General features: G+C 37.7%; 1 long non-coding RNA gene across 2 annotated transcripts; it reads left to right on the forward strand.

The window, feature by feature from the left end:
• Nucleotides 1-2,260: 2,260 nt before the first annotated feature.
• Nucleotides 2,261-21,532, forward strand: LOC110223703 (uncharacterized). Of its 2 annotated transcripts, XR_002328764.2 has the most exons (4): nt 2,261-2,420; nt 4,953-5,044; nt 8,659-8,697; nt 13,335-21,532. It is a non-coding gene; the product is annotated as an uncharacterized LOC110223703 (long non-coding RNA). The 2 variants fall into 2 exon arrangements; XR_002328763.2 differs by lacking the exon at nt 8,659-8,697 and having other exon boundaries at nt 2,270-2,420.
• The last annotated feature ends 1,754 nt before the right edge of the window (nt 21,533-23,286 follow it).

Consider the following 23,286-nt stretch of genomic DNA (forward strand, 5'->3'; position numbering starts at 1 on the left):
AAAACTGAGCAGTGAGTGGCTACGTTACTTCCTGAATCAAAACTATCCTTTTCAGCAAAATACTTTCACATTCTAAGGGATCTATATTCTCACCTATGTAGATGTTCCCTTCAGTGATACAGAATGCAAATGATTAATGGCTGCCCATCCTATACAATTTCTGTTTCCTCCTGTAAGTTTTTTGCAGGGGAGGCTGCCCAAAGTTTTTAGTTTAATGGCAAAGTGCAAATGTTCAAATGTTTTGAATCCGAATTCAAAGATGCTTTTTGCTTCCCTCCCTCCCCCCCCGCCTCTCATTTCCTAAGCAACTGTAGAAAAGGACACTGGCAAGCAAAAGAGGACAAACGGTGGTTACTAAAAAAAAAATACTTCCTGTGGCCATGATCACAGATCACACTACTGGTGTCTTCATAGATCTATCAAACATTCACAGTCTAATTTTAGGAGACTTTGGCTCCAAGGGAGGTTGTGTTTAAAAAATAAATAAATAACTCACAAAGCAATTTCAAAACATCCAGAGAAAAGGATGGTATAACTAGAAACTATAAAGAGGAATATGATTTTTTTCAAAGGACAGGTGGTCCTAAAAATGAAATTCTAACTATATAATCACAAGTAATAGCAGTGAGGAAGACAGATGAGAAGGCATCTAAAGAAACCACTGTTGCTGCACAGGGAGGTGTAAAAGATGGAAGGCAGTGAACATAAGGATGACTAAGTCTGGGAATACGATCTGACAAAAATTGAGCACCCATAGGTAGGCCCAGGGCAAATATAAAATTTATATTATGGAACTTCTAGTAGAACATTATGCATATCTAAGTAGATAGAGTATAATTATAAATAATAATAATAATAGTTGACAATTATATAACACTTTCAAGTTCAAAAAGCCCCTTAAATATATTATTTCATTTGAGCCTTACTCACAGTCAATCAATGATGACACCGAGGTTGTGATCCTGGATGAAAGGAAGGGCTGTGGAGCCATCAACAGAAATACTGTAGCTAGGAAAAGGTGGGAAAGATAATGAATTCTGTTTTGTACATACTGGGCATATGATCTGAAATGTCCACTAGGCATCTGAAGATACAGGACTATAGCTCAGGAGAGATGGATGTGAGAATTGTGCAGGAATCAACAGGGCTTGGCAGGCATGAATGGAGAGGACTCATGATTAAACTACCTACCTACTGACAGAGGACTCCAATGGATTGAGTGTAGATTGATTTTTTTCCCCTTGCAATAGCCAATGCAAGAATTTGTTTTGCATGATTATACATATGGGGGGGGGGGTGTTAACCTTTCTTGCTTTCTCAGTAGGAGAGAGGTTAAGGCAGAAGGGAGAGAAGGCTTTTTGCTGATGAAAAAATAAACTAGAATAGTCTCTCCAACTGTGGCTTCCAGAGCTGTTCTGCATTCTCATGCTACAAAGTAACATAAATGCAAAGGACAGAGTCAACTACAGGTGTTTATGAGAAAATAAGATTAGATGACTCAAATACAGTATTTAAGAGAATAAAAGAATATACTTAGAAATACGGTGCCAGTCACACTCAGCTATAGTAATGGAGGGCAAGGGGATAAAGGCTGAGAGTTTCTCTGTATCTTTTTTTTTTCCCTAGCACTAAAGGAAAAAAAAAAGGTCTTAGACTTTGCTGCTTCCCCTTTAGCTTTCACATCTCTGGAGTCTTCCTGAAGGCATGGGTTTGAAAATTCATACCATTTTAGAGTTAAATGGGATTACAATATCTTTAACTCCTACATACCTAAGGATCACACGCTTACCTGCCCCTCCTTGCTTGGAGGCTAATAATATCAATAACTCACAGCTATATAGTGTTTTAAAGTGGGCGAAGTGATGTGCTTGCAACACCACGGTAGAGTTGAGAAAGCACCGTCCCCCAGACACGCACTAAAATTTCTCTGGAACCAGTAAAATAGAATCCCAAGCCCAGTTGGGCAGAAGGGAAAACAACTCGGTTCTAAATGCCAGGAAAAAGTGCCGGGGGAGCAACCATCAAGCTGGGTCCCTTGAAATGCTGAAAAAGGTGGGATAATTAACTAGTCCGCCAACCCCCTTTGCCAGTGACGTCTGCCCTGTTGTTCGATTGGATTTTTAAAAGAAAAGAGAGAGGAAAAAAAAGGGCCAGTTGATCGACATGGATTTCGGCCAATTACTACAGGAAGGTGGGGCATGACCGGTGAAGTCAACTATCAATCGGATTTCAGAGACGGATACGAAGGCGGGGCCTAGCGGGTTCCGTTCGACGCTGGATAGGCGGAGCTGAAAAGGAGAGGAAGATGGCGGAGTGAGAAGCTGCGGTTCCCGCTGCGGCCGCGGCTGCGGCTGCCGGGAGCCCGCGGTGGCCGGGGTTGACCAGCCCTGGTCAGCGGCCGGCTAGTCTTGACAGCTCAGGTAAGCGTGGGAGGAGGATGGATACACGGTTACGGGCGCTTCTTCCATAGACTAGGCCTTGGGAGGTGCCCGCTCTCCTCCCTGTCGGGGCCACCCTGACTGGCCGGGGAGAGAAAGGGCTGTCTCCCCGAGGTGGCCTCATTAAAGTATGAGCGAATGCCACCTTCCCTACTTCCCACCGCCGCCGTTGGCTTGTTCTCGGGAGTCCCATATTCCCGCCTTCTCTACGCCTTTCGTTGGCCCTCTTCCGGCCGTCTTTCCGATTAGCCCGCCCCCTGGACTCTCCCATTGGCTGGCACCTAGCCTCCTTTTTCAGCCTCCCGTCATTCTCATTGGATCGCTCTTGGCTGCCTTTGTGTTATCCCGTTCTATGACTCCCTGATTGGGCAAAGCTTGGGCGTGTCTCTCATCCGCTTTGCCTGCTATTTATTGCGGCCTAAGAGACTGTTTTCTTCATCTGGTTTATTAATTGGAATTATTTTTGCTACTCTAATTAGAATTTCAGCCCTAACCCTCCTTTCCCTCCCCCTCTTCCTCTCTTACCTTCCCCAGTTGATGGGGGACGATTTGATCCTGGCCCCCGCCCTCATCCCATTGACCTTGAGATTTGTCACCGAGAGGTCACCCAGATGGATTTGATTCTGCTCCTGTGCCGTGTGGACACCACCCAGGTTTCCCTTACGCGCTGAATATGCAAACTTTTTTTGGGGGTGTGTGTGTGGTTTGGTTTTTTTTTTTTGCTATTTTACGCCGTACAGGTGCTGAGGTTACTCTTGGCTCCATTAACTTTAGCACCCTGAAATTCACAACTAGATTTTTGTCTCAGCGTCAAGGGAATCAGTAGAGTTAGTCTTCAGTGAGAGAAGGGGTCAGATAGCGGACGCGGTGGATAGAGCATTGGGCCTGGAGTCAGCAAGACCTAAATTCAAATCCTGTTTCAGACACCTACTAGCCGTGTGACCCTGGGCAAGTCACGTAACCCTGTTTGCCTCAGTTTCCTCATCTGTAAAATGAGCTGCAGAAGGAAACGACAAACCTCACCAGTCACTTTGCCAAGAAAATTCCAGATAGGTCATGAAGACCTGACAGGTCTGAACAACAGAAACAAATTGTAGGGATAGGCCAAAGATGTTTTTAAGGGACTTGGTTATATATGTTGTGCTAAGTTATTTTGCCATTCTGAGGGTCATCAGAATGCACCATATAACTTGGATTCGATAATAAAATGTAATTGAGGAAGAATTGAATTTATTATGTAGTAATATTGTTCTGACCCTCTTGGTAGCTACAACACCTCGCCTTCCTCTCTTCCGCCCCCTGCCCCCCAATCATATGACTTCAAGGACTTTTGCAAACTCCAGACTGAAGTACAAATGTAGTTTTTCGAATTGAAGTTAATAAACATTTCTCTATTATGTTTAGACTCTGAACTGATGAACTTTAAAATCAGTCATTTACATTGTTGTAATTGCCTTTTACAAAATTTAATTGAACCATATGCCCCTTGGAGGGAGTTATGGCAGCTGTTCTCTCTGCAGATAAGGAAGCTGAGACTTAAATAAATTAGGGTGGATGAGGTAAGTGGCGAGAGCATTGGACTAAGTCAGATTAATTCCCTCAATTCCTTAATATATTCATCTCTAAGTTGAGGATGATAGTACTTGCACAGAAGTCACTGGATTCTTTCAGGAAATGCTTTGTAAACTATTAACTTATTTGTTATTAAGTTATTGCTATGTATTATTAACATGTATTATTATTAAGTTATGTATCTTTGTATGGAGTTGTTAAGATACTTGCCCAGAGTGACTCAAGATTTAAACCCAGATCTTTTGACTCCAAGGCTAGTGCTACCTGTACCACACAAAACCTTACAAAAAGGTTTTGAAAAGGCTAGATTCTTATTTGTTAATGGATTTGTATCAGAGGAAAGCTTATGTGAAAAAGCCCTTATTTAGAGTTTTTGTCTGTTAGTCAAGACCCGTTTGAACAGACATTTCATAATGTAAGAACATAGACTATTTAGAATAGTCCCTTGTATATAGTAGTGTCTGTGTAAGGAATGAAATTATTTCAGAAATTATGTGCTGTACTAGGAAGGTTCTTGTTTAAGCATGGGCTCGAAATACCTAAATAAGCAGCACTTAGTTACCCTTAAGTCATTTCTATGCATTTTTATAAATAATAGATTGTTGCCCTGTTCAATCCTTGACCATGAGAATGACTGTCAACTTAGACCCCTTTAGAAGAAAAAAGGAGGATTTGGAGGAAGGAAAACAAAGTAAGGAAATTTTCTGTCACAGTTCTTTGGTCATCATAAAGAGAAATCTTCTAGCATCATTTTTAGGTAAATTCAGTTCAGGGTAAAGAATAAATAATTATCAAGCTGTGATTTCTATGTGGTATGTGATAATGCCGTTTCTTAAGGTAGATTGGTTCATTTTAATCGCCATATTGATCCACAAAATGCCAGTAAGGGGCATATTAAAAGCCTTTAAAATTCTGAGATTTTCACTTTTTCTTTATCTGTAGGTTCCTTATCCTAGACACAACAATTTTCTTGTGGTATTTATGTTGTCGTCATCTTGAATGGAAAACGGAATCCATAGCTCAGGATTTAGTAGGTAAGTAAAAGTTGAAGTACCATTCCAAATCCTTTTTCTTTTGAACAGCCTCTTAATAATTCCTTTGACAGTTTGCCCTAAGCAAGTAGCAGTTTCTGGTCAGCACGTAAAAAAGATGCAAATTTTATTCAATTTGCTACCATAAAGCAGGTGGATTGGTAAAAATGTTATATAAGTAAGTAAATTTTTGGCCCAGGAAGACTGATGTTTAAAACCTATTGTTCATGTGAATATGTTTTAAGTTACGAACTTACATCCTGCAAAATAATTGGTATGTAATGCTTTCTTTGATGACCACATAAGCTGTTACATAAAAATTCTCAGGAAATACACTTGAAAGATTTCTAGTTTTTTGTCTGCTATATCAGATGTTTTATATCCTCTGAATTTATCACAAAAGGAAAGTAGTTTTTATGCTTAGAAACTTACTTAAAATATGAATTTCTTAAGGTTTCTGCCCCATCTCCTAATCTAAGAAACAGGCATCATAACTACTTAGCTGTAGCTAATTCTATGATATGAACATTGTTTAATATTATAAACTTAATTTGAAAGTGAAAAACCTACTATATGAGTTTCATTCATTTATAGAAGGGACCAAAAAAAATGGAAAAATAAACTATTGGACTAAATCTAAACCAGTTGCCCTTTAAAAATAAGATTAAAGTCATTTTGCCCATGTATTATATTTATATCTTCCCTAGATTATGAAATCATAATGTGCAGAAACGATTTTTCTGTACAACTCTCCCTGTGGTGTTTAGCATACCATATGCAGTTGACCGATTCTTATCAGCAGTGCTTTTGGCAGCATTATGAAATAGTATTCCAAATCTGTAGTCTGCATAGTACAGCAACATGCTTGCATTATTCTGCACAATGAATCATTCTTCCTGTTACCAAAAAAAAACCATGGTTCTTACTCCCCTAAGCAGGATAGTCAAATTGCTTATATCAGTTTTTGCTAAAAAGTGCTGTTTTCTTTTTCTTCCAGTAAGTCATATTTCTTAATGACATACTCTAACTCTATAGACAGGTGGCTTCAGAGGTTTAGAAGTGAAACTTAATGGACTCCAGCTTTATAGGGCATTTTATATCTAAGTTCTACATTCTGAATCATAGTTCTTTCCCTTTAATGCTATAGAAACTTGCTTTTCTAACCTTTGTATTGAGTTCAGACATTTAATAAGAGCTTGTGGTATACAAAAAGCTTTGTTCAAGATGCTGAAGGAAATGCAAGGGGTCATGAATATAATGCACTCTGTTATGGCAGATAAGAAATGCAGGTAAATAAATATAAAATGTAACCCAGGTATATAAGAAAAGTAGAGGGGAAATTATGAGATTTCTGAATGGAGGACATTTCTGTGTGACAAGATTGGGGAAAAAGTACGTGAAGTAAGTGATATTTTTAGTTGGGCCTTCAGAATGGATAGGATTTCAGCCTGTGGATATTGAGGGGGGAACGAGATTCCAAAAAACTGGAAAGCTAAATTGTTGCCAGGTGATGGAAGGCATTGAATGCCACCTTGAAGATTCTGACTTTATTTGGTAGGCTGTGGTGAATTGTTTGGTTCAGTGCAGTTGGAATCCTGTTATCAAGTTGAGTAGATCCATCCAGTCAGCTGTTTTGAACAGTTTTGACGTGTGCTTCAAGAATATATTCTATAAATGAATTTCCACATTGGAGGTATTAATACTCTTACACGATGTTTTAAAGAGTGTAAACTTTAGGTTTTATGATTTACCTCCACTATTTAGTGTTAGGGCAGCTAGGTGGCACAGTGCTGGACTTGAAATCAGGAAGACTCGTCTTTTTGAGTTCAAATTTGGCCACAGGCACTTATTAGCTGTGTGATCCTGGGCAAGTCACTTAACCCTGTTTGCCTCAGTTTCGTTATCTGTAAAGTGAACTGGAGAAGAAAATGCAAACCACTCTAGTGTCTTTGTCAAGAAAATGGGATCACAAAGAATTTGACAAAACTAAACAACAGCATTTAGTGTTAAGATACAGATGCCCTGGGATCTATGATTTTTTCATATCTGTTTTATCTGTATTCACATGTAATATTTTGATTTGTTGGTTTGAGCAAATAATTTTTATTAAAAATAAAGGTATATTCTTACAAAGGCTTATTTCAACAAATTAAGAAGAATGTAATTTAGGTGTTTCCCCCATTGTTTTACTCATTATAAAACCAGGTGTGTTCTCAGAATGATTTTACTTCATGATCAGTTTTGATTTTTTTTTTAAATCCTAAATCACAGGGATTATTTTATCAGAATTTGACTAGAAAGACTCAAGTTCTGACTTGAATCAGTCATATTGGTGGAAGGTACAACCAATTTTTGTTACCAGATCAGGTTTTTAGCTACATATGAAATAGAGCAAGTTATAATTATGAATTATTTATTAGCTAACAGTAATGCACTGAATTCTTTGCAGAACATAAAGTTGGATTATGAAAGAATGTCTTCCCTATTGAATTATTTGATTATTCAAACAGAAATGAGGAAGATTTTAGAGGTTATACAAGAGAGTGAAGATAATAATACCATTTCTAGGAACATCCTATACTATTAATTAGGTTGATACTTGAAAGCATTACCCATGGAAAAAGAAAACCTATCTTTCCTTTTATACCAGATTTTCTTTAGAAGTGTTTTATATTGTAAAGGTAATAGATGCCTTGTTTGCTTCAGGAACCATTTGCAACGTATTCTTATAGACCAAAAACAAAAAATGTATAACCTAAGAAGAAGGTTAGAAGAAAATGCTTCTTTCTCCATTCATATTTTCTTTACCTTTCACTCATCCAATTTTTATCCATTTAGCCACCTATAGGAAACCTAACTGTAGTTTCTCTTTCCTGTTCTGCATATATATAACCTAAGGAAAAAAAATTTGCCAATTCTTAAATAGAAAAAGATAACCTTTCTCTAAAATGGGGTTGAGAGCAAAAACACAGAATAGTGATAGTAGGAACTGAAGCCTGCACAGAGGCTGATTTTAACCTCTTGTCCTTTCAGGATATTTGTTGTTGAGGCTAAGGCTAGGGATTAAAGACAATGTCATGGTAAATTGGGCATGTGACAATTGACCATAGCTGCTTATACAAAGTATAGTGCAGAAGTGGGAATGGGCCCTTTCAGAAATCAGTGTTGAATCCTGTTAAGTTACCTTGTAAAAATTCAAGCAAACAAATCATTAACTTCTTATGGTGATCTGCAAAGATTAATGTGATTTTTGGAAACTAGGTTTCTTGATTGGGAACTGCCAATATGAAAGCTTATTTTGACTTCAAAATAGAGCTCGTGTGGTGGGGCATGTATCATTGCAGACTGCCATTGAGTCAGAGGTAAAGATTTCTTCTGCTGACAGCCTTTATACAATTTGATGTCATTTCAGAGAACCCTTTACAAGTTATGTGCCCAAATCACCTCTCTCCCATCTTCTATCACAGTCAGAATTTTCTTACCTCAAAAATATCCCCAAGTCTCTTTCCCCCCTCTTCTTGAATAGTTAATTCCCTAACACTAATAGCTACCATCTTCTGTTCTTTCCCACTTTTAATAAATCCTCATGAGATACGCTTTTTCTTTGTGTCTTACAGGTTCTTTAGAAGGAAAAAGACATTCATTTGAATCATTCTGTAGGTATCTCTGGATTTCATTTTGGGGAAGTCTAACTTAATAATAAATCATTGATCCAAGTTCAGTTTTATCCTCCTTCCAGTTCATTGCATGACCCAGAACAAGTTCTTTTTGATGTCATTGTTTCCCCATGTGTACAATGAGGATAATAATAATTTGTACTTGCTTATTACCTCATTAGGCTGTTGTGGGAATTAATGAGGTCATGTCTTTGAAATGGAGTTTCTCGGGGGTATAGTGCCAGGCAGGAACATAAGAATTAGCAGTTAATAATCATTTTATAACTTACTGTTTTGTACTTTAACCAGATACCAATGTCATTCCCATTTTAGGTTAATCTATTGAATAAATAGGCTGTTTTGACTATTTCTTGTACATTGCTAATCTTGGGTAGGGTGTGACTACTCTTTGCAGAACCCCTAAATCAAATTGAAATGTGAAATGTGATGTTTTTCAGTATCAAGTCCTATAGGTTCTTATAACTTTCATGTGTTTCCTATATAAAATTAGCATTGCATTATATCATTGAAAGTTAATGACAGTCATTTCCCTTTTCTTTCATTCCCAGTAGTTATGGTTTAGATATTTGTTTTCCTTTTAGGGAATAGCTTTTGTTTATTTGCATGTGCTTGTGTTATTTATGTATATTTCATATATGACTGAGTGTTGAAGCTGGATGCTTCGATTTGAAAGTCAGCATCAGACAACAAGAGACTATGTAGGCTGTCATGACAAAACTGTGTCAGGAACCACAGAAAACAAAAGCAAGATGCATCTTGCAGAAGGGATTTTTTAGTCTCTTTTGCCTGTAGGAATGTTCCACAGTGTAGGAGGAAGGGAATATGGGAAACTAGCTTTTGTAGGCTTTGAATTAGCCCGAGTAAACTCTGGCTAATGAAGGAGACTTGCAACCCAGAGATTATGTCATTTCAACAACTGGGTTTTCAGCATCCCAAAGAGTTCCAAAAACCTGCAGCCAGCCTGCTCCTTCCTTTCATCTTACCCACTGTGCTTCTTACTGGATTTGCATATTTTCCTGATGAGTCTTCTGTAATTCTCAGGTTTTTTCCCCTAGGCTTTTACAGTCCACTTCAGTGTATATATTTGTAATAGTCTAAAGACCAAATAGAGGCAACTAGGTGGCTCATTCAATAGAGCACTGGGGCTGGAGTCAGGAAGACCTGAGTTCAAATGTGGCCTCAGACACTTGATAGCTGTGTGACCCTGAGCAAGTTAGTCAGTTACGTGTCCAGATATCTCTTTCATACCTCCCAGACCCAAACCCCCTTCTCTGGGCCGAGCTTGCCCTATATGTGTTGTGCACCCTAATAGGAGTGTGTAGGCCACAAAAAGAAAGGATTTATTCATACCTAAATATTTAAAGCAGGACTTTTGTCCTGTAACATTTAGCACAATGCCTAGCACATAATAGGCACTTAGATATTTATTGTTTGGTTTTTTTTTTAATTTTATAGTAGCAAAGAACTGGAAACAAATGAAAAGGCCATTGACTGGGGAATGGCTAAATAGGTTGTGGATCATGAATATTACTGTGGTGGATGGAATATTACTGTGTAAATAATAAATATGATAAATGCAGAGAAGCATGGAGAGACTTAAATGGAATGACATAAAGTGAAGTAAATAAAACCAACCAAGGAAGCAATATGCACTTAAAGTAACAACATTGATAGTGAGAAGAATAGCAGTCTAGCCTGGCCTCAATAGAAGGCCCACCCTACCTGTCTTAATTATTCTTTGTTAAGAGGGATAACTTTCTGGGAGGGGAGGGGATCCATTGGGAAAATGTAAGGGATGTTTAAAAAAAAAGTTTTCAGTACCATTTTATTTTTTTTAAAAGAAGAATGTGCTTAGTAAATTTCTTTCATTTTTTTTTCTGCCTTTGTACAGTAACTAATGTGCCAGTCTAATGATATTTATTAGGCACTTACCAGGTATACCAGGTACTGTGCTGGTGCTAGAACACAAAATCAAAAGTAAGAGAGCCCTTTCAACACAAGACACAAAGGATACTGGGAGCCAGGAATAAAGTAAAAGACTAAAAAGAAATCACCCTTGCTCTCAAGGAGGTTACATTTTATTGATATTGACATGTAAATAAGGAGTTTACATTTTATTATGGATGTAGGAAAGTAAATACAAACTATATAAAGATGTAATCATTAGGTGATGTTTATGTGCAAAGTACTTTCCATAATTACTCTAGTGGTCTTAATCTGGTGCAAATTTATACTCTTAATATCAGTGTAACAGTTTCAGACACATTAAAACTATTAGACACAAAGCGCTTTTTCAAAAAACTTAGCATTTTTGTAGGGACAACAAGGTAGGGTAAAATACATAAGTCTAAAAAGGGGAAGAAGGAAGAAGTGATTCTGGACTTTATTATAGTTTATGTATAGTTTCCAGGGAGACTTGATAATTGTTTCCAGAGGTGCATAACTGCAATATCTAGGTTGGGGTAAAGTAGGTAAGGATTGGATTGAGTAAAACCATTATCTTTAAGGTGGTACATTCATAGGCTCTAGAAGATGATGTTCTGTTTTGTTTTTTAAATTTGGTCTCTTTTATTTTTACATCGCCTTTATTTCAAAATATATTCTCCAAGCCAGTGAACCATCACTTATAACAAAATAAAAAAGAAAGAAGGGGGAAAAAAGCAATTCAGCCAAACTAGTCAACATATCAGCCAAATGTGGCCATATAGGGGATGCTACACACCCATAAACCCACACCCCCATCTCTGCAAAGAAGAGAGGGAGGTGCATTTTCTCATCTTTTCTTCTGGGCTGAGCCCAGTTGTTATAATTACACAGATTCAGTCTCAGGTTTTTGGTCTTTCCATTTACATTGTCGTCCTTGTGTATATGCTTTCCTGGTTCTTGCTATACTTTGTGTACATTTATGTAAGTCTTTCCATGCTTCTCTAAACGAATAGGGTCATATTTTTCCTGTAAGTGTGTTTTAACTTTTCGGCCTTGCATTCAGAAACAGGGACTCATTCTTCAGCAGAGGTATAAATAAGAGCTCTGTTTAGTTAACCTCGTATAACTGGCCTGCTGCTTTGTCACTAATTGTGTCACATATAAATCACCTTTAAGGGTGGTTTCAGATGGAACTGATTTCAAGTCTTATGCAAGAGATAGAGAATGTTGTAATTGCTAAGAGAAAGGCATAAAATAGCATGTGTTTCATAGATTCAGGGATTAAATATGGAATTGTTTATACCTTTAGGAAGTAGGTACCACATTTTCTTCTCTTGGACTTTGTTAAAGAACACTGTTTCCTCACTGTTTTCTGGTTTGCAGCTGAACTAGAGTAGATCTAGACTTTTGGAGACCTAGAAGTAATTTAGTCTGAACCTCCACCCAATGCAAATACTTTCTAATATCCTTTCTTTGTAGCCAGACTTGATCATTATAATTTTGTTTCATTTGCTTTGTTCTTAGAAACATTTAGATTGTTGTAGTGGTCATCCATATTGTTTTGCTGGTTCTGTAATTCATGCGTCAAGGACATCCTTGATAAAAGAATGAAATGGCAGCAGGCAGACTTTTCACAATTACATCTATAGCACACTTTTATCTTTAAACCCATCTAACTGATAGAAAGATGCACAGAATACAAAATTTCCTTGTTTATTTTTTATCAACTTTTTAAAAGCATTGAACTTGGTAGAACAAAGTGCAGTTTTAACAGCTAGCTTCCAACAAGTTTTCTCTCATGGATATGTAAAGATCGTGTGATTATAGATTCACAGCTTAAAGATGCCTTGTAGTTCAACCCCATCCCCATCCTCCCTTCATTTCACAGAAGATTTGAGCTTGGAGAGGTTGTGATTTGTCCAGGGTTACACAGGTAGTAATTGGCTGAACTAGGAATTAAATGGAAGTCCTCTGCTCTAAATCCAGTACTCTTTAAAAGTATTACACCATACTGTTTCCATCAATCACATAAATTCCTTGAAAGATAGAATAAGATAGTGTTGTTTGGTGGTCCTCTTGCTATGAATATTAAACTAGGCATAAAAAAACAAGGAAATATGTGCTCGTCCAAAGTGTTTTCCACTGTTGTGGAGGATGTCCATTTTGTAATAGAAGGTGAATTCCCTGTAGATAATAAAAGTTCTTCATAATCTTTTTCTGAATGATGTTATTATGATTATAACAAACTCAAAAATGTTGAACAGGGTCTCAAATTATAAACCCTTGAGTTCAATCTAATAATCCATATAGGAAAACAGAAAGTGGGAAGAGTGCCTATTGCCCAGATTGTAGTATGGAGTTAGTTGGACAGTGTAGAACTGGCCTGTTGGTACCCAGCATATACAGGGAGATCCTAAGTTGGGCCCAGAATTAAGAGGAAGAGAGTGTTTTAGGTTTACATTTGGGAAATTATTGATGCTTATGATTTGTGGATATGTCTATAAATGTATGAATATTTTTCTGTGACTGCTCATTTGCTTTTGTACAAGTAAAACTTTGTTTACTATTTTGGCAGTATTTGGGGTAGTGGGGGGGGGAGTGTTTTGTTATGGAAATAGACCTTTACCATTGAAATAAGCTCAAGTGGAAATAATCATGCTAATCATCCTACTTTTCTTTTCTGTTTTTAGATCCTTCACTGTTTTCTCAGGTGATCCTGCTTCTTTTATGTAACTGCAGTCCTTGGTCTTGACATGTGGATCTATCTCCTCTCTACTTAACTCCATGGACCAGAATGGAAAAAATTTCTTCACTTCATGTTCCACTTCTCAAATACAGCACATTTAGCTTGTTAGGTGGCTTCTTCCTTGGTGCCATTTAGCTGGCATCATGCCAATTCATCCAGGAAAAAAGAGGCAATTGATGTTGGTACTCAGCAGCAGAGAGAAAGGATTTTTTTTTCAAATGAAGCATAATATTTAGATTGCTGTCAGGCGTTTATATAAAGCTTTTCAAGAATACACAGTAAGAAGTCAAAATGTGTGCTGGGGCTATTTGTATCCTGTTTGAACTAGCATAAAATTACACATATGCATAATTACAGCAGAAAATCTTATATTTCAATACAAGAAAGTACATTTCAGATCTGAATCCTAATTAATTCCATTACACAGATTTCTTAATCCAGAACAAAGGGCCAACTTTGTAGATACTCCTGTGATGTGGTGGTAAGTAAAGCAGCTTATGTACAGTACAATGTCCCTGCATTTTTTATGTGTATGAAGAAAACATGTTCTTTGAACCAAGATATTTCTGCATGGGTATATCCACATTTATCAGTGAGAAGAAAGATTTCTTCCAAGAACAAAGTCTGGCTGCATTGCCTCTTCCCCTGGTGACACTTGGTTGCTTCATACCATTTTAAGATGTTTTTCCATTTTCACAAGAAAGGAGCAGGTTGTACAGAAACAGACCTCATGAATGCATTCCTGGGTCCATTGGAAAACAGTTTTCATTGACTTTTGACTAAACAAAGAACAAAAAGTTTTGATGTTAACAAGAATGGGGGCTCTCTTGTGCATATATATGGCTTGCTGTCACCTTTTTTCCTTGTGGAGTGTTACGGGACATTCTGGAGTTGGCTTTTCATACTTTTGTGCCCAAGAGTGAAGTGGAACAAGGCATCTGCATTGGATACTCAGAATACCAGATCAAACCTATAGTTGGCTATGAATATGGCAGAATGGAAAAAGAGTGGGAGTAGAAAAGAAAATTTTTTTCCCCATACAACTTCAGCCTGAGAGACAAAAAGCAGAAATACTTTGTGTGGCTTGATTGGACTGACATATTTACATGACATTCTGTATCTTCATCCCTTGCAGTGTCATGGGAACATTATCCTTCAATTCAAGATGGCTATGAGAGTGATATCCATGGGTGAAACTGAAGCATCCCACCAGAGAGTGGGCCTCAATATAATGTCCATCAGCGTTGGCTTGAGGCAAGGTGAACTGAGATCTGGAAGAAATTTAGCAATTACATTCCATCCCCCATCCTCCCTGGCCCCCCCCAAATTTCACAAAGTAGTTTCATATCTAGATTAGGCAACAAATATGGAATAGCTTGTTTTCCTCTTAATAAGGGGGAAAAACCCAACACTACCCTTGGGAGCTGAAATCCTTCCTTGCTCCTGTACCTGAGATGCACAGCAGAGTTTGGGATGACATGTTACTAGTAGAGGAGAACATCTACCCTCTTTTATTTGTTATCTTACATTACTAGAGAAATCAATGTAAAACTTGTCAAATATTAAGACCATACATTGCATCTTTGTGTTTCTGGGAATGTGCACATCCAGAGCCCTGTTATGATGCTGGAGTAAAGATAAACAGCCTGGATTTGGACTGCTGTGCCCAAGTAGAATTTTGTTAAAGACAAGAATTGCCAAAATGGAAAGTTATTCTTTGATGAATAGTAGTTCTTAGCCAATGGGAGTATCTTTTCGGGGAAAAAAGATTTAGATAAAGTATGATTTTAAAAGGGTAATAATTAAGATTGGCTAGCAGTAAAGTACACCATTCTCAAAGTCTTGGTGCAGTTTTAAGTTTTAATAGCTTAAAGCTCTAAGACTTTTGGGATACCATGTATAAGTTAGTCATGTCTTTTGAAAGTTGTGTGTTTATAGTAGTTAGAAATCTTTTACTTCAGTTAGTCAGACCTCCCAGTCATTTGTTTGTTTTTTCATTTGTTACTACTACTCTAAAGATAAAGACCAGTGTTGTTGGGGAAACTCCTTACTAAAGGGGTCACTACGGGTGCCACCAAGATGTTGAGAAAGATTTTAAATCTTGTTTCTCTGCCATTCCCTTTAATGTCTTATTATTGGTAGCCTTTCCGGCAGGCAGCAGGGCCATCCTATTCTCCTTACCTCTTCTGTCAAACTTACAAAGAAATCCATTCTGGCCCATTGGTGCTTCAGGCATCAGATTTACTTTTTTAGATTCCTTAAGAGTTCTGTGAATTCATAGCCAATAAGTTAACTGTTTAATGTTTCCCTTAAATATGCTCCTGCCTTATTTACAACTGTCACAAAATCTCATTACAACTAAAATTTGGTCATGATCAGTTGTTTCAGCCTTATGCTCTCTTAAGACACCCTCTTTATTTCTTTTCTGCCTGTCTTTCTGCAGTTTCCTTCCTGGCTGTAGTTTTAGGCAGCACAGTCTATGACCTATTGCTAAACCTTCTTTTCTTCCAGTCCTCCTTGTTGGTTGGAAATTTTCATTTTTGAAAAGTTAAAACAAATAAACAAGGGATATGTGCAATAATTATATATATATATATATATATATATATATATATATATATATATATATATACATATATATATATATATATACACACACACACACATATATTTTAATACTTGTGGACAAAATAATGTTACAAGTTGTTTGAGAACAACAAAATCACCAATGTCTTCCATTTTGATAATATGTATAGTTTCATAAGCATTAATGCTTTGTAGCAAAATGTAGTGCCATGTTAGGGGCCAGTGCATGAGCCTAGTAGTAATTTTAGAATTAAAAATTAATTCTTTATAATAATAACCAATAGTATAACAAAAAATGGAAAATATAAAAATTTCCTTTTTTCTTAAAATTCTGAACCTGTATCTTCTCCTTGGGGAAAAGTGACAGACTAAAAGGGCTAGTTTAGAAATAGAGTGATTTTGGGCCTTGAAGAATATGCTTGGAGATGTTTTGACTTCACATAATGTGGCTGTATTCTAAACCTAATGTGACTGTGTCCAATCTGAACCACACACTAAACTATAGACAACCATCCCCCACCCACACTCCCTCCAAGGTAGTTCTCCTGTATTGTGTTTTTGTGTGAACTAAAATTATTCTTCCTGTGTCCTTATATGGGTATATCTTATAGCTTAATCCTGTTTCATTTCCGTATGTAGACATTCTCTGTATCAAGGAACCACAGTACAATTTAAATATCTTAATCAGATACTCTTGTCAGCCTCACATGAAGTACTCTGTTAACTTAAGGGTAGTCTGTAGACTGTTTTACATTTCCTGTCTGCAGGTCACTGTCTCTGTGTTGTGTCAAGAAACCCTTGTAAATGTTAGAGAGAGTCAAAGTATTTAAGGCTGTCCCCACTTAATCCACTGTGGGGTTTGGTTTTGTTTTTTAATGTGGTTTTCTTGCTGCTACTTTTGCTTGATTTACATTTTGAGAATTGGATGTTTAGGTAGATAGAATCTTGATAGGTCGCCACATTAGTGAAAAGGAAAGGAAAGCATTTGCTTATGTTGGCAGTATGCAGTTTAAAGCTATATCTTTCAGACTTGTACATGTCCCCTTTTCCCTGCCTTCCCAGAAGAAGTAAACAGTTATGTCACTCATAGGATAGTTCATCTTTCTCTGGTAAAGCAATTCCTGTCTTCCTTGAGAAATTGGACCAGGTGGTTTTTCTGAAGTGATTTGAGGGTCCAAGACTCAGATGATCCAGGTTTTATAAAACATGGACTCTACAAATAGTTAAAAATGTGAGAGTGTACAACACTGCATGAGCGAACAGCTTGGAGTAAGTAGGCCCTTTTGTAGCAGTTCTCTAGGGACCAGGTTCAGGTTCTCTTAGTCTGGACTCAAGTAGTTATACCTTTGATTCAAACAGTATAGTGCTTAGGAGAATCCGTTTCAAAAAGAAAAAAAATACCTCTGAAACAGGAATGCAAAATAGCACAGTATGCAGGGGGAATGCCCCTGATGCAAACAAAGCCATAAAATGATTTAATAATTTTTAAAGGATAAAACTTTAGTAGCAATAACTGTTTTGCATGTATTAGTAACTAACTTGAATTAGTAAACCTGTTTAGTAAAGTAAGTTACCACTCAAGTTTGTGGTACGTGGTGCTCAGTCCTTGACAGAGCTGCGTGAAAGGAAACATGTTTTAGGTAGATGATATACATAAAAGATGCTGTTTTCCTTCCTTTGAAAAGAGGTGTGTGTGTGTGTGTGTGTGTGTGTTTATGTATGTGTGTGTTAGGGAGAGAGAGAGAGAGCCATTTCCATGCGTGAGGCTAAAAGCCCCATTTGTTTTCCCAGGTAGCAGGAGGGAGCTGTTGAAGTGAACTCTTTCTGGGAGACAAAGTGGAGTCTCACCAATGCATTCCAAGTAGATCTTCTACTTGAGCCTTTACTTTGAGGACAGCTCCTCTATAACAGAGATTTTTTTTTTCTCATTTTGTTTGCATTTTCCGTATTTGTGGTTAAGAAAGCTCTTGGTAACACGTGTGAGAAAGACTTTATGTATGTGAATTTCTCTTTTTTTGTTTTTGACCATATTCTTAATGGAGGAGTGGCCAGAGCTGTGGCCTTTGACAGTTTGTCCTCCAGTATAGAAAACCATTCCACCTCCTGGAGCACTGTCCCAGTTTACAAGCCAAGACAGAGCAGTGGGGACCGAGACAATTTTTCTATTGTCTCATACTACCTGTACATGTGGATAATTCATCCTGGCCATCTAGTGCCTGGCAAATGAGTACGTCTCTGCATAAGCTGGCCATAAATTCCCTTGGTTCATGTTGTTCAATTATATGCCTCTGTGTGAACCCAGGAGAAAAGATACAGGGTAGATGGGGCAAAGCCAAGAAAGTCATGTCTTTGAAGACTCCTTACAGAATAACCAACCATCCCTCAGCTCACAAAAGAGAACGCACTACATTCGGTTCCTTTTGGTCTGTCTTCAGTGTGTACCGCAGTGTCACCATTGGACACATTGGACTGCCCAGGTAATTTTGAGATACCTGGCTTGGTCACAGGTGTACACTTAGGCCATATAAAGGACTTTGTAGAACAGCCACATTAAATATAGATTTAAATGTTAAAATTGACCAGATGCATCCAGTGCATGGAGGGTATCCAGATAAGCTTATTATATTCAAGGGTGTAGGTAGGCATCATCCTTTTGTGTAGGTTTCACACTGATGGCCGAGCTCTTATTAAATATGAAGTATGCACTTACAGTATGCTAGGCACTATGCAAAATAGGGTGAGGTCTTTGCCCTCAAGGAGTTTACATTCTCTTGGTGCTGCTGGTAAAGGCAAATGGCATCTAGTTTGTTTAGAACATGCTTGACTTAGAATAATCTCGGCCCAAAGGATCACTTGTCACAACAGTTTTTAGGAGAGGGCAACACCAAATTTTAAGGCATTGAAGATTTAACTAATTTACATTGTACTAGCTATGCTATTAATATATTTTTCCAGGGTTTGTGTGGGGTGAGAGGGTAAGGAGTGACGTATAGGTAATTTTCTTCAGTGTTAGTAAAAGAAACCACTTTATTCAATAGGGTCTCCACAATATACCACCATTGTCTTTTCATGGTGTACCCATCACAAAGTTGGCCAGAAAAAACCATAATAGATAAGGCTCTTATTTCTGCTACCATATCATTTCCACCCTTAATAGAATAGATTTGCATACCAGTCTCCCCTGTACCGGTGTGAAATGATCCTAAATTTTACCTTTTTATTTGCTGGGTTTGTACTTCCATTCAAAAGCATCATAGGAATAGACATGTAGAGAATTTAATTAAAATAGTCATTTCTTTTTCCTAAAAGTTTCCAGTTTTCTCCCTTTCAGTTGCAATATTTCAACGAAAATAAATTGCATGCACCCTAGCTAAGCCTCATAATCCCTCTGAATCAAGAGGTTTTGTTTTGCATGAACTTGGGTCTGATTGAGAGGCCTTAGGTAAAAATGCATGCTGATCATATAAGCAATAGTAGCACAAATCCTAGTCCTGTAGAGCTAGAGTCCTAATTATGCATGATTGAAAATGTCTAGTGTCATATAATTACTAAAAAGCTGATATATGCATTTATATATAACAAAGCAATAGTAACTATTAAACAGATAGCTTGAATTTACTGCTTGAAACCTCAGTTCTTGTTTCTCTTAAAAAGATGGTTTGCCTCTATCAATAAAGGGAGGTTAGATAAGAAAACAGGGACAGCAGCATGACACTTCAGCTGTTTGGAAGAGGGAGTAGCAGAACTTGCCCTTCGTTTTACTCTTACCTGGTTTATATTAGTACCTTAAGCATGTGGTTTTTTAAATAACAGGGCGCGAACTAAGAAGCATGTTGTATCAATGAATGATTTCTTAGTTGCCTCAACTGTAGCAATCAGAAAGGTGCAGAGTTTCAGAAAGAATTGAGAGGGTAAGTGAGGCCCAACTGTACATAGAAAGTAATAACTGGGTCTTTTAAACACGGCAAAAGTAGCCTGAGTGTAAGCCCAGTAAAACTAGTCCTTTGGAGGTGAATAAAATCAATAAGCACAGTGCACACATTTCAGGTGTTCAGTAGCTTTTTAATACAGTATTTTTAGGTGATTTTAGCCACTTAGGCAGCTGTACTGAATTGTACTGGTGTCTACCAGCAATAATGGCTCCCTGCAGCAAAGGAGACTTCCACTTTGCAGGAATTGACCTGAAAATATTGTTATATGTGTGATTTTATTTCTCTTTAGTTGTTATATTGATGTACTTTTTAATATATGTGACTTGAAATAGATTTTTAGAGCCAGAGACACAAAATTATTTACCCTTAATGGTCTGATCAGTCAGTCCAGTTAAGCTCCATAAAGAACTCTTGCCCCTCAAGGTGAATTTATACATCCTCATTTCATTAAATAGATTTGCCACTAACTTCTTTATTTGGGGAGAAAAAAAATTAGATGCTCTTTAATTCATTTTAACACTTCAGAATGTTGGGGAATAAAGATTCTTGTGGGGCTTTTGTTGTAACCCCTAGAAGCATATGTGGTAATAGCAAACAAGATAAGAATCATCTACTGCAAGCTAAAGAGGTGACCATAAACTCGTAATTCTTCCCACAAAGGTTTTCCCTCTTAAATTAGCATAACCTCATATTAAAAGGGCTTATCTTGACATTGCTGGGAAAACTCCATCTTCCAAGTTAAAGGATAAAAGTAACCTTTAAATGGTTCATAATTGAACTGCTCAGTTCATATTTAGCAAGTTTATTTCTAATACCCATTGGGAAGATAAAGCTTTACCAAGCCTCTTTACAGTTTTTCTCTTTGCCACTTATTGATAGAATATCTGTGAAATCAAGTTGGAAAATTAAATGTTGATTTTGGCTTAAGAATACAGTAACCATCAACCTTCATTAACCCACTCCTTTTATCTTAAAATTTATCAAGAAACTTAAACTTTAAGAAATACTCTTTAAAGGCAAAAGCTCATAAACAGAAGGCCTTTCTTCTAATTAAGATCTCCCTGGAAAACAAAGTCTTATATGTGCTGCGCCATTGTTGAGATGTTGGGTTCTTTTGTTTTTTTCCAGCAGTGGGAAGAAATATCCAAAATAAATAAAAAGAAACTAGAGCAGGGCATGGTACTTCCATCCTGAGTAACTACTATTCCTGAAGCTGCTTTTAAATTGTGTGACTCTTCTATGTAAAATAAATAATTTGGCATTAGATTAGAAAGACCCAGTGCTGAAGAGCTCACTTCACATACTCTCACATTGTCTTTACTGCAGGAAACGTTGTTTACTTACTGTATGCACGTGCAGCACTGTAATCTCTCTACTCCATTGCAGTTATTCTATTTTACAAGGTAACACTTAGAATTTCATACCTGAAATTTTGGAAAAGGCAACTTGCTGTTATATCTATGCATCTTTGGGGATTTGAAGGAGAGATTTTATTCTTTTGATGGTGTAAAGAGGAACTGTTTTTAAAAACCTAAATTGGAAACTCTGCAACTATATGTAAAACTTTTGGGGTTTGTTTTTGTTTTTTAGCAATAAAGCAGCATGGGCTGAGAATGCACTGAAACTTGACTCTGTCTCATTTGTTACTCAGAATGTATACCTGCAGTAGTTCTACATATGATTGTGAAAACGGGAGTTGGGAGCTTTGGGAAGTGGAAAAGTCAGAAGAAAGTCCCTAAGGGATAAGATAACTCAAAGAATGGAATATATTTACAAACAGACCTCATCTCTTCTTCCCTCCCACATAATTCCACTCTTCAGACTTCCCCATTATTGTCAAAGATTCCACCATCCTTGTTATCCAAGCTTCCCCATCTCTGGCTGACTTACTACCTGCTACATATCCAATCTGTTGATGAAAGTAGGTGGTAGCACAGTGGATAGAGCTCTGGGGCCTAGACTCAGGAAAACTCGAGTTCAAATATGGCCTCAGGAACTGTGTGACCCTGGGCAAGTCTCTGCTTCAGTTTTCTCATCTTTAAAGATGGGGATAAAAGCACTTAGAGGGTTGTTGATGAGGATTAAGTGAGTTAATATTTGTAAAGCATTTATAGTGCTTGGCATATAGTAAATGTCCTATAAATGTTTAAGCCCTTCCCATGCTGAACATGTCATTTTCAGCTTCATAATATCTCTTCTATATGTCCATTTCTACTAAGCCAGCAGATTGGTATAGGCCTTCCTCATCCCTAGACTAACGCAATAGCCTTCTTGGTCAGTCCCCTTGTATGTCTCTCCCTGCTCCAGTCCTCACCTGCTCAGGGGACAAAACAATTTTCCTAGTGCAGGTCTAACTCACCCCCTACCCAATCAACTTGAGTGGCTCCCTGTCACCACCAGGATCAGATACCTCATGATGTTTGCCTTTTAAAGCCCTTCACAACCTCTCTACCTTTTTTATCTTCTTATACTTTACTCTCCAGTCCACCTGTTCTGACCTTGTTACTGCTCCTTGAACGTGACGCTCCATCCCTCTTGACTCTGCCTGTCCCCAAAGCTGAGAATGCTCTTCCTTCTTCCCTCTGCCTCCTGTGTTCCCTGGCTTCTATCAAAACTAAGTTCAGCCCTTTGACCCAGCAATACCACTTCTAGGTCTGTATCCCAAAGAGATCATACAAATGGGAAAAGGACCCATGTGTACAAAAATACATTTATAGGGTTTCCCTGAGGCATGCCATGCTCAGCCAGGGCCAGAAGGTGCAGAAGGTGATAGTGCAGCCGATCAACCTCATCTTCAGGTATCTCCACAATCGGTCCCGAATTCAGGTGTGGCTATATGAGCAAGCAAATATTCGAATAGAGGGCTGCATAATTGGTTTTGATGAGTACATGAATCTTTGTATTGAATGATGCAGAGGGGATTCACTCTAAAACAAAGTCAAGGAAACAACCTGGTCAGATCATGCTGAAAGGAGACAACATTACTGCAAAGTGTCTCTAACTAGAAGTATATGGTTAGTGAAGTTAGAAGACACTCAGAAGGCAATACTTTTTTTTTCTTAGTTACATTCTCTGGGCTTCAAAAGCCAGCTGCACATTTTTCCATGTTATTTTGATCTTTCTTTTATGATATTATAACAATAAATGGGTTGCCCTGGAGTTTTTTTCTATTAAAAAATATATTTATCACAGCTCTTTCTGTGGTGGCAAAGAATTGGAAATTGAGGGGATGCCCATCAGTTGGGGAATAGCTGAACAAGCTGTGGTATATGAATATAATAGAATACTATGGTGCTGTAAGAAATGACGAGCAGGCAGACTTCAGAAAAACCTGGAAAGACATACGAACTGGTGCTGAATGAAATGAGCAGAACCAGG

The sequence above is a fragment of the Phascolarctos cinereus genome, unplaced genomic scaffold, assembly GCF_003287225.1.
Source record: "Phascolarctos cinereus isolate Bilbo 61053 unplaced genomic scaffold, phaCin_HiC Scaffold_3;HRSCAF=262, whole genome shotgun sequence".
Taxonomy (NCBI): Eukaryota; Metazoa; Chordata; class Mammalia; order Diprotodontia; family Phascolarctidae; genus Phascolarctos; species Phascolarctos cinereus.